Source organism: Labeo rohita, chromosome 19, assembly GCF_022985175.1.
Source record: "Labeo rohita strain BAU-BD-2019 chromosome 19, IGBB_LRoh.1.0, whole genome shotgun sequence".
Lineage (NCBI taxonomy): Eukaryota > Metazoa > Chordata > Actinopteri > Cypriniformes > Cyprinidae > Labeo > Labeo rohita.
In genome coordinates, this window is record NC_066887.1 from 26627536 (window position 1) to 26635564 (window position 8029).

Consider the following 8029-nt stretch of genomic DNA (forward strand, 5'->3'; position numbering starts at 1 on the left):
ATTTTAATCTTACCCTTCTTTCCCAAGATGTACACTTTACTCATAGCTAACATTCAAACTGTAACAAAAGGGTTTTAATCACAGCCTAATGATAAATGACAAAGAAAATTCTTTCAAGCATTTCAAGAAAGTGAACCATGCTGAAAACGTAATTTCCTTGTTAAATGAAAACAACTCTCTGGTACATCTCTTTCAAGTGCTTCTCTAGAGTATAAAATTAGGCAAGTGGGCAGTACCTCTGCTTTCCTTCTGTCCATCATCACAACAACCAACACCAAACATTAAATATAACCTCAAATGAATCTGATTTACCTCATTACTCAGTAAAACACCACACGTCACTGAGACAACCCAGGTGAGTCCAACAGATGAATACAGCCCTGATAAACTGTTGTAAGAGCACATTCTTTAACCACAATTTACTGTGCACTAAGAACAACAACAAATAATCTCAGTGTGAACGTATTAATTTTGTACTTTAAATGTGTTTTTCAAAACAGTCAAAAAAAAAAAAAAAAACGTCATTTCGCTCACCACCCATGACAGGAATTAGACATATGTACTCACAAGTGAAAGTATTCCTTTAACTCTTGTTTAGTGCATGGGAATGGACTAAATCATTTTGTCTGTTAAGTCTCAGGTAGATGCATCTCTTATAAGCTACAATACATGAATCATCGTGTGAGTATTATAATTTATTAGAATTTATCAGTGTTTCTGAACATTTTAAAAATGTATGTACTATTTTTTATATTTAAAATGTAACCATGTTCTTAATGTTATCTAAATATTTAGTTTCAAAAGATTCTTTTGTAAATTGAATACACTGAATGTAATTTATATGATGTTTATAGAGAATATAAGTCTTAAACTTATCATTACCATCACCTCAAAGAAAACTGCCAGGCTCTGAAGAAAGACATGGAGGACCCAGATGAAAGGTAAATGAGAATATACTCTCTCATGGAAAGAATTTGTAGGGGTTCAAGCACATAGTGCTGAGTCTAGGTATTTCGGATTCTTTAAAAAACATACTTTTGCAAACTAGTTTTTGGTACTATAAGTAGGAAAAAAGCATAAAAATGGCTATAACTGCGTAACCATTTGTCCTATTAATATGAAAATTGGTGCGCACGGTGCCTACAAGGACATTTGCATATTTAAAAAAAAAATGGCCACCATTGGCAGACAAATTTTGAGCACCTGTTCAAAAAGGTTAACGGATGCCAATCGTAACGAAACTCTGTGGGCCTGTTCGACTCATGGCCCCAAAAGTCTAAGAGAAATTTGAAATAAATCAACCACTGGGGGTTGATTTAGCATTTTTCAAGGTCATAAACGATTGTAAGTCATGCAGTTTTTTGCACATACGCATTATGTTGTCATACAGGAAAGATTTTTCTCATTCCAGACAACTTTGCCCCTGGAACCACTGCTGTCAATCAAATTGTTTGTTAAATGATTGAGAAGTAAAAAAAAAAAAACTTACTTTTGTCAACTAGTCCTAGGTTTTTCACTCAATCTGGAAAAAACACTGCAGTGCAATTTTCTGGACTCTCTAGGCTAATAATTATAAAAAAAAAAAAATGTTGAAATTTACCCTTTGGGAAACTATAATGGGGTTGATTTAGAAAAGGGGCCTGTCCAAATTTACCCAAAATTCTATAAAGCCTAAAGGAAAGCTCAAAACTTCACAAAATCTGCTGAGCACATGCAACAGGTGATTCTAAACAAGCATGCAAAGTTTTAAGGAGATCGGACCACAGCTGGTGCTATAACAGTCATAAACATTAAAAAACATCATATTTCTGGTAGGGTGACCAGATGTGCCACTTCCAGGATTTCTAAATTGCCTAAAATAACCAGGTGTTGACATCAAAGAACCGTGAGAGCGATTCAAAAGCATGGAACCATCTGCTCTGCTCTCTAGGTACTTTGATGTTGTACAACAACCAATCGGCACCAACAACCAGCACCTAGCTATTTTCGGTGCTGAACGTGTCCCCAGGAAGTGGCATGTCTGGTCACCCTATTCTATGGTAAATTACCTGGATTTGCCAAAATTGCTTTTTAAAAATTCGTTTAGGTGAGTACAGTCTTGCTATAATATATAATGTTTTTTTTTTCCATATATGCTTAAATGCTTTAAGTGATTTAACCCCAGTAATCACTGCTTGCAGCTATATTTATTATTATTTTATTATTATTATTTAATAATTTACTGTGAATGGACAAGTTTTGACAAAGTGTGTGTGTTGTGTAAAAATAACAGGGAAACAAGATATGTACATACACATGAAGAAAGAACTGAAGGTATGGAAACATTATTTGTGTAATTTACATGTATTCATACAGTAAACATCCTTTCTCTTCAAAAGGCTCATTGCCAAAGCTCAAAAATGCTACGAAGATATAAATATTTCAGCAGCCACCAGTGAATACCTGCTGTTTTTATTAATTGATAATTAGATTATAAACTCAATCTGTGCAGCTTGTTTAATAAAGTGGAGAATTACACACTTCAGCTTTAACAAATAAACTCTTCTCCATTTTTTCCCCTCCTTCAGGTCATATTAGATTTACTCATGTTGGCCCATACTCTGTGCGCTTAGAATGGGGAGAACCAGCTGTGGACATGTGTGGACAACAAGCATACAAAATCAGATGGAAGTCTGCAGTAGTAACTTATTCTTACACAACAAAAGCAAATAATTATGAGATAACAAATCTCTCACCTTGCACAACATATAACATCACAGTTGTGGGAACTGAGGACAACAAGTGTTTCTCTGAATCTGTGTGTACAGGTAAAATTATTGCTGCTAATACTGCTCATTTACATTATATTATGTTCAAAATATATGATATATGATCAAATTTAGCCATTTTCTTCAATGACTCCTTGGTACCAAAAGTAAAACATCAGTATATAAGAGCATTACAAAAAGCAGCATATCTAAATTAATTAAAAGTAAATTGACAGCAGAAGAAAATGTGATGCATTGATCCCTAAATTAGCATAATAAGTAAACAAATATGATGAAAAGATATACAATGACTTGTGTTTCTCATTCTTCAAATATCTTTATGGGTGAGTTTTAGAAGTGTGTTTTTAAAGTGCCCCTATTATGCCCCTTTCATGCAATATGCAGTGTAGCTGTATGTGAATGTAAAAAATCTGCAAAGTACACAATAAATAAAATTAGTCTCCCAAAAGAAAGAATCAACTCTGAACAGCCGAAATGAGCTGTTAGTAATTCGAATCCCGCTTCCGTGATGGCTACACATCACGGTGTAATACATTTATTTAATGCCCGCCTATGTTTAATGCCGGCCTATGTGGCTTATTTGTGTGGTAAACATAAGGTGTGTTCTACTTGAAACTTTGATGTCATACACCAGTCGATCTGCGCAACCAAGTCGAACACACCTATAATGTCGAGATCATAGTGTATTATCCGCTGTGAAAGTAAATTTGTTTTATTTTTACTTCTGAAAGAGGAGGCTGCAAAGAATCAGTGGTTAAAATTCTTGTTTTTCTACCACAGCAGTATAGCCCCAATATTTTTTGTGTTCCGGTTATTTTACTGACGGTTATTTTACTTACTCTTGAAAGATGGCTCAGTAACCAGTTCTTTTGAACCAGCTGACTCCACTGAATCACAAGCTGTTAAAATGATACATAATAGAAGTTTGTATTTTCTATTGAGCCTTCAAAATACATAACTATGGCAATAGGCATATGGACCTTTCTCACATTTCCGGGTTTCTCATAGCGGAAGTTGTCATATTTAGGTACAATCAGAGAGCAGTGAATAGGAGAGTACCACAAATATATTTTTTTACATTTGCTCAAATAGCAAAAGAAAAACTCCACGATAGTGTTTTCACGACTTTCAATCAAAGGAAAAAAATGAAAAAGACTGATATCGGCAGTCAGAAGAGGGAACAACTTGATGAAAATGTGATATAATACAAAGTATAGTGCTATAAAAGTGCATACATTAAAAAAAAAAAAAAATCAAAATATGAAAAACGTTCAAAGATTTATGATGATGACCGTTATACGCAGTAGACCAATCAGAACAGACTGAGCCATCTGACCAATCAGAGCAGAGAAGGCTCACGGATAGGAGGGGTTTAGCAAGACTGAATCTTTGAACTGCTTTGAACTAGGGCTGTCACTAACTGAAGAGTTCAGATGCAAAAGCCTCTAAATCCATCTGACATTTTTCTTTAAAATGAGCATTTCTTTCTGGATACTTTGTATAGGTTTCTATGCAAGTACTTGTACTTCTGATTGGGCTGAGGCTGGAATTTAGCAAGTCTAAAGTATTTGATGGACGTAAACTATGTGTCAGGAGCATTCACTCAGTATCATTATCTCATTTTTGGCCAAGATGGCTTTTAGCTGGTTTTGCATCTGAACTCTTCAACTATTATTTTGGTAATCAAGTAATCTGCTGATTATTCTGACGATTATTTGAGTAATTGGATAATTATCATTCATTTTTTGTAGTAATAAAAATAGACCTAGATGAGTAATAGCCTTTAAAATGACTTAAAATACATATATAATAGCAACAGGGTTGCCAACTTTTAAATTCAGCTTGGTGTGAGATTTTATTCTCCAGAATAAAATGATACTGTAAATGTCATCCACGTAATAATAAATGCATAATATGCTGTAATGTTTACTAAAAATTGCTGCCTGTATGGCGAAGCTGTCGTCTATCCTACTTAAACTGCTTTGTTTGAAGAGTTAAATGAACCACATGGCCTTGTGGCGGTGACATCAAAGCTTGTGGCAACTCTGATATTCAAAGGCTCTGGCTTTGACTGAAGCGCTACATTTTACAATTTACAAATTTAGTAAAACTTACAACATTTGAAAGCTGAGACTTTGTTTCAAATCGCAAGCGGGGTTACCAATTTTGCGTGAGATTTACATGGGCAGAGTGAGAGCATGAGAGTTGGCAACCCTGCATATATAATAGCAATGAGGCAATAATAATTAGTTCAAATAAAGAATCAACAGCAAGTAATCATATGGTTTTATTAAACAATAGACTAAAGTGCATTATGCATTATAACAAACGCCTGCAGAGGGCGCCAACGGTCTGACGACTGTTTTTACACTTTACTGCACAATCTAATATCAATCTAATATTGACTGAACAGCATTTAATCTTTGAAGGAGAAGTTCCAGAACAAAAATGTATAGATAATTTACTCACCCCCCTTTATTATCAAAGATGTTCTTTCTTCAGTCGTAAAGAAATTGTTTTTTTTTTGAGGCAAACATTTCAGGATTTTTCTCCATATAGTGGAGAACATTCATGAAATTTTTTGCTCAAAAAACATACTTTCTTTACGACTGAAGAAAGAAAGACATGAACGTCTTTGATGACAAACGGTGAGTAAATTATCTGTAAATTTTTGATCTGGAAGTGGACTTCTTTAATATTTGGCCATTTCTTTATGATAGAAAATTGGCTACAGCCACTGTAATTTCTTAAATTTGTGAACATCAGATCGTGTAAACTCAGAGTAAGGGTTTAAACTTTTATTTTGAAATCGCGATATACATTTAGCATATTGGGATATGCTAATAATAATAATGATGTATTCTATGTTTGTGTAGGTTTATAAATGATTTACCTTACAAATCTGATAAAATAACGCATGTTGTGTTCCCAGATGAACTTTATAATAAACTCAAGCTCACAACAATATGCAGAGATGGAGTTTGAGACGCTCCATGTAAATGAGTTTGTATAGCAGCATTTACTGTGAACGGAGCAGCTCTGACATACCTACACGCATGTTTATAATTAAAGCGCATATATTATATTCATTTAATTAAATCGTAGTGCTTGTGAATTCTTAATAGCATTATGCATTTTTATGATTTTTAAATGGGTTTAATATGTTGAATGGATTTTTTTTTTAAATCGAATACTTGAATAGAATCGAGTAATCGTTGCAGCCCCACTTCGAACAAATCGTTTGAGAATCATTGGAAAATGAGGTGATATTTAATGCATATTTTAAGAAATCAAAGGCATTTTTTTTTTTTACCTTTCATGCACATAGATCATTGGAGACTCCCAAAACAATATGTGACCCTGCACTGTGAAAACAATTTGTTGAGTCAACTTAAAATAATTTGTAACCTGGCTGCCTTCAACCTCAAAAAAAGTTTATTCAACTTCAAATGTTAAATTATACTAAGTGACAACTTAGATATTTGAGTTGAATCAACTTAATATTTTAAGGCAGCTGGGTTACTTACCCATGTGTTAAGTTTAGCAAACACAAATATTTAAGTTGTTACTTAGTACAACTTAACATTTCAAGTTGACTAAACTTATTTTAGTACTTAAAATTTTAAGGCAGCAGGGTAACAAATTATTTTAAGCTGACTCAACAAATTGTGTTTTTTATTTTTTTCAGTGTGGACCACACAACCAGTCTTAAGTCGCTGTATATTTGTAGCAATAGCCAAAAATACATTGTATGGGTCAAAATTATAGATTTTTCTTTTATGGCAAAAATCATTAGGAAATTAAGTAAAGATCATGTTCCATGAAGATATTTTGTAAAATTCCTACTGTAAATATATGAAAACTTAATTTTTGATTAGTAATATACATTGTTAAGAATTTTATTTGGACAACTTTAAAGGCAATTTTCTCAATATTTAGATTTTTTGGCACCCTCAGATTCCAGGTTTTCAAATAGTTGTTTCTCGACCAAATATCGTCCTATCCTAACAAACCATACAACAATGGAAAGCTTATTTATTCAGCATTCACATGATGTATAAATCTCAATTTTAAAAAAATTGACCGTTATGACTGGTTTTGTGATCCAGGGTCACATATTAGGAACCTTAAAAATAGCATAATAGGGGCAGATCACAAGTCTGAATAGTACTTTACTGCACTCTGCTTTAATCAGGGAGCAAGAACTTTTCCTACTCAATGTACACTTATCCTAACTAAACTAATGTACACTATACATATTTGTATACATTAAGCTTAACAGCTTTAAAACTTAGTGACAGATCAAAATGGCTAATTTTAAACCGCTTCTAAAACTAGAGTTTTACATTTTCTAAAGGAAATGTGAGTGGTCCTTGCCCATGCAAAACGCAATTTGGGTTGTTGTCAGGCTGAACACTATAATTTTAGTTTGTGAAAAAGTTCTTTAAGACTTCCAACTTGGGTGAGAATGTAAAAATGAAAACTGACTCTAGATATTCAGCCGAGAACTGCATGAATAGAATTATTTATATTGAGTTGACTCATTATTTTTCCCTAAAGATATTCCGGTGCCTGAGAATTTTAAATATGTCTCAGAGGACCCAACATCTGTATCATTAAATTGGACGCCACTTTTCTTCCTGCCACTGAGTACTTAGCTGTATTAAACACAAAACTGAATAATGACAAACTAAGTGAACCAGCTGCTTTAATCATCTATACAAGTAAGTGGCTGCTTTAGATGCCTTCTCATTTATAGCTAATACATTGTCATAATATTGATATATATTAATATAGAAATTCATTTATTATAGACAAAACAATATGGTGCTTTATTACTCCACAGAGCCACTCCCACCTGAAAACCTGCAGACAAAAATATTGGTGCAACTTCAGTTTATCTGAAATGGACTGAATCCCAACACTGTTCACAATATCAATCACAAATTCCAGGTGGTCTACAGTAATGAAGACAATACAACAGAATCATTTTTTACAGATGAAACAGAAATTAATGTTTTAAGTTTAAAACCAGGAACAGAATATTCCTTCTCTGTCTGGACTGTAGTTGAATGGTACAAAACTGAGAGCACTCCTGCAAAAATCACACATCGCACAAGTGAGTTATTTTTTTGTTGTTGCTTACAAATGCTGAAAAGACCAGTATGACCTTGAATGATGTAAAAACCAGCAAATGAACATCCATATAATCTTGGTTGGTTTGCTGGTTTAGCTAGGTAGAGAGACAGTTTAATACTAAG

At 33.6% G+C, this 8029-nt stretch overlaps 1 long non-coding RNA gene across 1 annotated transcript; it reads left to right on the top strand.

Annotated features, from left to right (window-relative positions):
• Positions 1-610: 610 nt before the first annotated feature.
• On the top strand, positions 611-2974 carry LOC127181394 (uncharacterized). The gene is made up of 4 exons (XR_007829772.1): positions 611-681; positions 855-941; positions 2273-2313; positions 2568-2974. It is a non-coding gene; the product is annotated as an uncharacterized LOC127181394 (long non-coding RNA).
• The last annotated feature ends 5055 nt before the right edge of the window (positions 2975-8029 follow it).